We start from the raw sequence: 10,280 nt of genomic DNA on the forward strand, positions 1-10,280 counted from the left end.
TTAAAATAACAGTGTTCTGTGAATGTTGATGCTTTAATAACAAATATTTATCGGGAGCGTGTATGCTGGGATTTCATAAATTTCATGGAGAAAAAAGTAACGTAACTAATAATGTAGCTAATTACTAATTACTTTTGAAATAAAGTAATCAGAACAGTAACGTGATTACTTTTAAAAGGAGTAATCATTAATTTGATTACATTTTCAGAGTAACTTGCCCAACACTGCACGTCAGACATGATAATCAAGACCAAACAGATGTTTCGTTTTGGCTTGAGTATCCAAGGGTGCTTTTCATTTCTTATGTGTAAAGGCACAGCCCTCTTCTGTAAAGTGGGCGGGGAACAGCAGCTCATTTGCATTTAAAGATGCATGCACGAAAACAGCATGTTTTTGTTTCTGTTAAAAATGGTAATTTTCAGGATGGAATAATAAATGATCTTTGGTTTTTTTTTAGCTGAAATGTCACGGACACATTCTAGGGGCACCTGAGACTTATATTACATCTTGTAAAAACTATATTAGCCTCCACATCAACGAGTGATAAAGTTCTGTTTATTAACGAAACACTGTGTAGTTTTGTCATCTGCCGCTTTAAATGCTCAAGCTCGTTAAAAGCAGGATGGATTCTGATTGGCGGTCTCATGTTTTTATCGTTCATCAGCTGATAAAATCATTATAAAAGTGATTCCAACTAAATTGTTACTCGGCAAGACACAACAACAATAGCAAGTATCCAAGGGTGCTTTTCATTTCTTATGTGTAAAGGCACAGCCCTCTTCTGTAAAGTGGGCGGGGAACAGCAGCTCATTTGCATTTAAAGATGCATGCACGAAAACAGCATGTTTTTGTTTCTGTTAAAAATGGTAATTTTCAGGATGGAATAATAAATGATCTTTGGTTTTTTTTTAGCTGAAATGTCACGGACACATTCTAGGGGCACCTGAGACTTATATTACATCTTGTAAAAACTATATTAGCCTCCACATCAACGAGTGATAAAGTTCTGTTTATTAACGAAACACTGTGTAGTTTTGTCATCTGCCGCTTTAAATGCTCAAGCTCGTTAAAAGCAGGATGGATTCTGATTGGCGGTCTCATGTTTTTATCGTTCATCAGCTGATAAAATCATTATAAAAGTGATTCCAACTAAATTGTTACTCTGTGCCATTATCATTATACACCCAGGTTAGACGCCATATTGAATTTAACTTGAATGAAAACTAAAAAGGACTTTAAGCAACAGAGCGGTCCATTAAAGACGAAGTTATGAGATGTCCCAAAGCTTGCCTACTATTCTGCTACATACTCAAAAGTATGTACTTTTTCTTAACAAAATGAGTACACACTTTTAGGTCATAGTATGCAGACTGGGACAAGCAAAGTCTTTACAATGGCACACATTGTATAAAGGTATTAAATTGTGCAATTTTAAGCTTTAGTCTAATGATTTTTTTTCTCTTAAAGACGTGTGGTCAGCTGAACAGTCGGCATGTTGTTAAACAGCAGTAAAATCCATTGAGCGCACTGTACTTCAGTCCGACAAAGCCTCATTTTTATTCCTGTCAAAAAACAAATAATTATGGCATCACCCTGACTAAGTTCTATAATTGTGGTGTGGACTCTATTCTGTTAAATTGAGAACAATTTTTAAAACTATATCTTTATAATTGTGGCAGGCCTTCAGACATGCTGTAAAAGTATTGTTCGTACTATGATAACCTCTTTAATGCAACATTTCGTTGAATGCGATGCCGCACAGCTCAGGCTCCTAGTGTAAATGCTGTAACCTGTTAATATTGAGGTCGAAATTAAAACACATTCACCCAATATATGTGAATCTGGTATCATGAGATCAAATGAGTCAGCTGACGAATTCAGTTCAAGCTACCATGTATGACTTTTAAGACCTGCAACCTATTTTTGGCTTGTGACTTCACTGCCATTGGCCTATGACAGCAGAAAGAGATGCTCTGTTTTGAAAGCACATGAAGCTATGCAACAGCATCAACACACATTAGAGATGTTTTATGAGGTCGGACAGCCAGAGTCTCACCTGGATCAGATGATGATCAACACAGGAACATGAACACGGCTCTGGGAATCATCAGTGTTCAGACACTTCAGCTGTCAAGAGTGAATACTGCATGGATGAGGACACATTCACTACAGGTCTTCTGTGATACACTACCATTCAAAAGTTTGGGGTAAGTTATTTATTTATTTTACAAATTAATACTTTTATCCAAAAAGACATTTATAATAGTTACGAAAGATTTCTATTTTAAATGACTGCGGTTTTAACTTTCTATTAATAAAAGAATCCTGAAAAAAATGAAATAAAATCACGGTTTCCACAAAAATATAAAGAAGCAAAAACTGTTTTCAACTTATTTTTTTAAGAGCAATATAAGGACAACATAAAAATCTCAGGACTGAAATCTGCATCTAGCATCGGCTTCTGGACATTTTGCACATTTAGGACATTAGGACCAACACAGATTACTGAAATGCACTAGCGCCCCCTACTGACACTCAGTCTGATGGAGCAGAAGATTAAGGGACAGTGACATGGTTGCATTTTTTCTTCTGGAAAACACACACACACACACTTTTGAAAATTATCTTTTTTTATTCTGTCCACATAATAAAAGTCAGTGGTGTCCAAGTCCAATGTTGTTTTGGACCCCATTGACTTTGTGTGGACAAACACTGTTCTTCAAAACACTGTCTTCCGCAAAAGTTAATCATTTAGACGACATAATTCATAAATGACAAAATTTTCATTTTTGGGTGAACAATCCATTAAAGGAGTAGTTCACTTCCAGAATGAAACTTCTGTCATCATTTAATCACCCTCCACTTGTTCCAAACCTGTATGAGTTTATGTCTTCTGTTGAACACAAAAGAAGATATTTTGAAAAATGTTGGTATCCAAACAGTTGGGTACCATTGACTTCAACAGTAGGAAGAAAAAAAAAAAAGCTATGGAAGTCAATGATGACAGAATTTTCATTCCAAAAGTGAACTAGTCCTTTAAAGAGACAGGATGTAGAACAACACTGAAGTAACCTAAGCTACTAATACTAATACAAGTTAATTTTAAAGGGGTCATATGATGTTGCTAAAAAGAACATTATTTTGTGTATTTGGTGTAATGAAATGTGTTTATGCGGTTTAAGGTTAAAAAAACACATTTTCCACATACTGTACATTATTGTTTCTCCTCTATGCCCCGCCTTTCTGAAACGCTAGATTTTTACAAAGCTCATGGATCTGAGAAGCAAGGTGTGCTGTGATTGGCCAGCCATCCAGTGCGTTGTGATTGGCCGAATACCTCAAGCGTGAGACGGAAATGTTACGCCCCTCACCATATTGTGACGATGCCCTGTCCGGCCAGAGCGACGAGACAAAAACATTAAAACCCATTATAAACTAGGCATTTGTTGCATCCAGTGGGGACATAATTATGGATTATAATGACTTATACTGTCTTTTTACGCATTGCGTTGCATCGCGCCGCGTAAACATAAAACCATGTCTGCATTTGTGATCGGAGAAATGACAAACAACAAGCACTACTCTAAACTGCCCAAAAAACTCGCTTTAAATATAAAAAATAAAAACTCCTTAAATATAAAAAAAGGACTTACAATCTGTGAGTCAGAACAGCCGGCATTGTAGTCTACTCTCCCAAGATCAGGAAACAGTCCTCCATAAAATGTGCTGCACACATCTGAATATTTGGGTTGAAGTGTTGTGGAACAGTGTTGTAAATACAACTTAACCACTGATTTCGAGTCGTGTCCAAATCTTCCGAGATCGTGACGTAGGTATGTGGGGGTGTGTTAGAACGAGCCGTTTTAGGTAGGTGTGGCTGACTCGTAACTTTTATAAAGAATATCTCTTTGGATCTGAGACTTTAGTCTTTGCAACTTTACAGATCTTCTTTATGCACCAAGAGCTTGTAACACTCCAAAGAGAAAGGAAAAATTGAAATCGCATCATATGACCCCTTTAATAACATTATCAACCCTTCTCTACTTTAGGTTTGGCTAGTTAGCGTGAGTCAGTTAGCCTCTGCTGGGAGATGTTCCTTCACATATATGAACAAAAAATAAAGCAACATAACAGATTGCAAATATTTTACATTATTGCCAGTTTTGTTTTGTTTTTTCCCCTCTTATAAAAGCGAGAAATAGTCAGTTTATTTGTCCCGGTTTGCTGCCTTTGAATTCGCAACTCAGGATAATTACTAGTCAAGGAGTAAATATGTTACTACCAAAAAAAAAGAAGAACAAAAATAAAAATTCAAAGTTGTAAATCAAGTAATGGAGATTACTGGAGTACATTTCTGGGTGAAAATTGTTTCTACACCATTTTTTTTCCCTTCAATGTACTAAGTACTTTTTCCTGCCATTATAAATGAACCTGTGACACCAATAAATCAAATAAAACAAAGAGAAAGGTAACGATAGTGTTTTATTAGTTGATTTATTTAGTCTTGGTTTATCTGAAAGGTCGAGTCGATCCCATGCTGTGTTTCCATGAGTAGACAGGTGCTTGTTGGCTTCAGGCAGAATTAACAGATTCAAGTTACATGTACTGAAGAAACAGAAGAAATACATGAGGATGCTGACAGAAGAGAGAAAGAGTCAGACCCAGAGGAGACACACAAATAAATCCTGGTAACACTTCACAGAGTCTCATTTGTTAACATTAATGCATTAACGAACATGAACTACCAATTAGCAGAATATTTGGTAACTTGCTTACCTTTAGAGTGTCCTTGTTGCACATTACTGTATTTACTATAGTATTGTACAAAATTACAAACAACTAACCTAAAATTCTACAGTAAATGCATGTATAAATTAATTAATATTACATTGTACTTAATTGCATAATGACAGTGTAATAAGGACACCTTAAAATAGTGGGTTACACTTTATTTTAAGGTGTCCTTGTTACAGTGTAATTATACATTTAAGTACTGAGTAATATTAATTAACTACATGTACTTACTACATGGTTAGGGTTTGGCTTAGGGTTACTTGTATGTAGTTATGCATAATTAATTTTTATTTTAATAATAAGTACATGTAACGTGTAACAAGGACTGTTACCAAATAGTGTGATCACATTTTATAGCATTTATTAAACGACTTACTCATGTTAATTCACGTGCATTGACGATTTGATCAATTTTGATTTTAAAAATGTATTAGTAAGTGTTAAAATTGAACTAAGATTAATGAATGCTGTTTAAGTATTGTTCATTGTTAACTCATACGGTTAACTAATGTTAACAAATGAAACCTTTTTGTAAAGTGTCACCAAAATCCCTAACTAGAGTTTCACTTCATATTCAGTTGAAGGAAAACTAATGCATCGTGCTTGTTTTGCATCTGATCTTGAGAAATGTTTTTTCCTCCCTTAAAACACAAAAAGCCATCCTATGTATGGCTCTACAGCAATCTTTCTGCAGCAGCAGCCTTTGAATAACGATGAGGCGAGAGTTGCATTCATTTCCTAAAAGCTTGAAAAGCGTTATAGTTATTAACCCATTGTCACTGACCACATCACACAATACCACAGACAGAGAACCTGCTGACAAAATATATATATATAGTATACACATATTAAACACTTCGCTTTTAAGGAAATGTTTTTGAGGGTACATTTATGATAAATGGCCTGTTTCTCTACTTTTCAAGAAAATAACAATAAATGCCTCCAATAATGGCCACTGAGCTGAACAACTGACAGAACAACACTGATGAAGAAATATGAGCAAACTTATGTAATAAAAGTGTGATTCTCAGGGATCTTGTAACAGGTAGTAAAAGCAAACCTTACTGAGGAAACTCTCCGTTCTGGCCTCATATAATCATATAAGATCTAAGTGAAGAGTTAATGAAAAAACACTTAAGATAAAAAAAAAATAAAAAATACAATAAAACCCTAAAACCTCCCAAAAATATACACTATCGGTCAAAAGTTTTGAATAATTGGGATTATTTGCGCAAGAAGTCTCTTAACAAGCGTTTGTTTGATGAGAAATACAGTAAAAAGTGTAACATTGAGGAAATGTTATTACAACTTAAAATAACTTTTATATTTTTAATATGTTTTAAAATGTAATTTATTTCTGTGTCACATGATCCTTCAAAAAACATTCTAATATGCTGATTTTCTGCTCAAATATTATTGGTGCTCAGTTATTAATAATGGTCATTATCAATGTTGTTTTTGTTGCTTAATATTTTTGTGGAAACCACTTTTTTTTTTCTAAAATCTTTTATGAATAGGAATTTCAAAAGAACAGCATTTATATGAGCAATTTACTTTTGAGCAATTTAATGCATCCTAATAATTGAGAAAATCAGCATATTAGAATGATTTCTGAAGATCATGTGACACTGAAGACTGGAGTAATGATGCTGAAAATACAGCTTTGCATCAAAAAAAATAAATGATATTTTAAAACATATTAAAATAGAAACCAGTAATTTAAATTGTAATAATATTTCATAATTTTACTGTTTTTAATGTATTTGTATCAAACAAATGTAGCCTTGGTGAGCAGAACAGACTTCTTTCAAAAACATTAAAAGTCTTAATTATTCCGAACTTGTATAGATGGTCTGATAGGTAAGAGCAAAGGTATGAAATAACGAGCGAGAGGGGGAAAGATGAAGTGATAGACAGGGATGGACACAACCAGCATTCATCATCTGAACTCTTCTCTATGACACCATGAGCTTCCCTGAGAGACAGAGATGCACGAGAGACACTGAGAGAGAGAGAGAGAGAGAGATGCATGAGAGACACTGAGAGAGAGAGAGAGAGAGAGAGGTGAGAGACACACTGAGAGAGAGAGAGAGAGAGAGGCGCTGTTTTATTTTGTTCTTCACCTGAGAGGAAAAAAAGAATGAATCTTTGTTATTACAGTGGCATTGATAGGTTAAGCTGCACACTATAAGACAAACTCCACACCGTCCATGTTTTAAGCCTGAAACACAAAGTTGAAGTCAAGCCACAGCACACAAACACTCTGAGTAAGTGCATATGTGACCCTGGAGCACAAAAGCAGTCTGAAGTCGCTGGGGTATCTTTATTAATTTGTTGTTTTACTGAATTTGTCTCTCTCGTTTTCTGTCTCAAGACTACAACTTGTGGGATTACATGGTTTTATTATTATGGTCCTTTCTGTTAACCTCAAAACGTTTTTTAAACAAGCTGTCATTTTACCTCACTGTGCATTTGAGAACAATTTTTTTTTATTACAATCATTATGTAATCCAGACTTTCACAGTGTTTGCTTCGGTCTACTATGGACATGTCCAGTGAGTGTCTCACCGTCTCCCTGTGTGTCTGAGGTCCAGAGCGTCAGGTTGTCCCGTAACAGCTGCATGATGAGCGTCGAGTCCTTGTAACTGTCCTCACTCAGCGTGTCCAGCTCCGCTATTGCATCGTCAAACGCCGCCTTCGCCAACCTGTTGGAGGAGCGAGAGGAGAGTCAGACTGGCTTTTTCAGAGGGGTTTCCCATAAGGCAGTGGTTCTCAACCAGGGGGCTGCACCATGAAGTATTAAAATGAATACAAAATATAATCAATTACTTACTAATTAAAAAGATCTCATTTGAAATGATAAACACAAAATGGAGATGTAGACTGAAATCATATTTCTTTTTCTCTCTAAATAAATATTGTTTTTATTAAACACCTGGAATCACAAAATGCATCACGGCTAATTGCTTTTATAAATCAGCACTACCCATTTTCTGCTAATATATCAACAAGTCACATTTATTTTTATAGCGGTTCATACAATATAGACTGTTTCAAAGCAGCTTGACATGAATAAACAGGAAAATAACAAGTGTTTATTTTCTACAGCACATCAATTATGAATTCAGACAAGTGTTATTATTCAGCTCAAATCAGTTCATGTTCTCATCCTGCAGTTAAATTGATAATATTAATCAATATTAATTGTCTTTTAAATAAGATTGATATATTAGCAAGCTTCAAATATTGTGTCAGAAAACGGGGGTCTTCTCAAGGAACCGCTGCTGTTGGGAATCTAAAATGCAAATATTCCAGCAATGTGATGACATTATTAATCATTAATATTTAATGTATAATGTCAACATTATTAATCATTAATATATATGCAAATGATTTTAAACTTTTAGGATGTACACAACCACATTTATCACACATATTTAGGAATCGACCTATGATAGCCATAGGATTATTAACTAAAACCGAAACCATTAAAAAAAATTCTTACGTGTGAAAAATTAATATTTAAAAAAGCTTAAACTTATTTTTTCAACTAGTTGCTAAGGGAGCATCTCATTTTCATTCAGTTTAACTTGATGTACTAAAATAACTCGAACTATAAGTGAAATAAAAATTAATAAAAAAAAATAGAGATAAAAAAAAAACAAGCATAATTACTTGAAATTTAAAACGAAAACAGAAAATATCAAAATAAAAACTAGTTCAAAATATGAATAAAACTATACGAGTAGATCAGTTACACTAAAATAACACTGCTTAGCCATAGGCGTCTGTGCATATTAATATTGGACAGAAGCAAGTCAAAAAACACAGTTTAAGCGAGGAGAGAAGAAACCTAACCTGCAGGCGCGGTCGGGGGAATTAAGGATCTCGTAGTAGAAGACGGAGAAGTTGAGAGCGAGGCCGAGCCGGATGGGATGTGTGGGCGGGAGCTCAATCATGGCAATGTCACTGGAAATTGCTGCTAATTTGAAAGTGAAAGTAAAACGCGCATGGCGCTTTTTCAAGCTATTTGAAAGCCAAGAAATCCGAGGAAAAGAGGGAAAACTCAAACGAACAATTGCTTGACGCCAAATTGCGGCAATTCAATTACCACTAATTTGAAAGTGAAAGTAAAATGCGCACTTTTACAAGCCATTTGAAAACAAAGAAAAGAGGGAAACTCAAACGAACTAACACCCCCCACCCCAACGGTGATACCGGTATTACCGGTGCTGTCACACGTCGATTAACCGGTGGGAAAAGAGTGATGGTATTCGTTGACTTACATTTTATGAATCACCAAGGGCCACAGTCTCACCTAAAAATCATCTTTACTGTTCTACTGAAAAAAAAAAAAAAAGTCACCTACATCTTGGATGGCCTGAGGATGAGTAAATTAACAGCTAATTTTCATTTCTGGGTGAACTATCCCTTTAAGCAAGCACTGCTTTTTAAAACAGACAAAAAAATAAATGTTAACATTTCAGAGGATCAATTTCTAAATGTACCGATAAAGCCCTACAAAACCTTACATTTTCATGTCTGCATTTGGCAGGCCCTTAAATCCTAAACAATTTAGCGTGCATGAGTAGTATGCTTCAAGGTATACATTTAATAATTATGCACATTTCTTGGGAATCAAATCCATGACCTACATGAGGCAAACGTTTTATGCTCTACAGAAATAAAGCCAGGTTTCATGTCATATATTTAGCATGCAGAACCTCACCCATCTAAGAGACCTATAAAGTCTTAAATGCATGCACTTTGTTTCGTCAAACACCTACATTTTGTAGTAGAAAACTTTGGATTCTCCTGTGTTGGCTGCAGGAATGAGGTGTTTGTCCAGTACATCCAGTATGTCACTGCAAACAGATTTCAGCTCATTCTCAACCTGCAAAAGATAAGACGAGAATCCGCAGAGTGATTATGGCAACATGCACATCTAGATCACTACACACATTACTGTTTCTGAGACATAAAACTCACGACTCAAGACAAGGCATTTCAAGGGATGGATTGAAGTGTTAGAAACAAGCACTAAGGTATTATAAAGAACAAACGTTTATTAAAGGTATATAATAGGGATGCACCGAAATGAAAATTCTTGGCTGAAGCCGAAACCGAACAAAATGAAACACTGGGCCGAAGGCCGAACACGGTTTTTCGTGTGTTTTTTTTTCGCCATTGCATGAATTAAATAGCCAAAATGTGCTTTTTACTGTTTTGTCTTGCTTTTAGCAGCCTCGCTGAGAAGAGACTTGTTTTAAAACATTAGAAAATATTACAGATCTTAATTTGAACACTATATTGAGCTGTTTTAATGATTATTATAATTATTATGTCTTACTTTTTATTTTATTTTACAGAACAACAGTAAAATTACAATACTAACATTTATGAATGTTGATACGAGTTCTTGCTTTTTCTCAACTTTTTTTTTGGCGGAAACGCGCAGGAAGACCTCAATGCTTATTTTTGTTGAC

The 10,280-nt window shown here is 35.1% G+C and overlaps 1 pseudogene; it reads right to left on the reverse strand.

Annotated features, from left to right (window-relative positions):
- Positions 1–6,733: 6,733 nt before the first annotated feature.
- The window catches only part of LOC107745310 (14-3-3 protein epsilon-like), a 6,148-nt pseudogene continuing 2,601 nt past the window's right edge, over positions 6,734–10,280 (reverse strand).

This window comes from Sinocyclocheilus rhinocerous, unplaced genomic scaffold (genome assembly GCF_001515625.1).
Source record: "Sinocyclocheilus rhinocerous isolate Xijiao unplaced genomic scaffold, SAMN03320098_v1.1 scaffold1399, whole genome shotgun sequence".
Classification (NCBI taxonomy): domain Eukaryota; kingdom Metazoa; phylum Chordata; class Actinopteri; order Cypriniformes; family Cyprinidae; genus Sinocyclocheilus; species Sinocyclocheilus rhinocerous.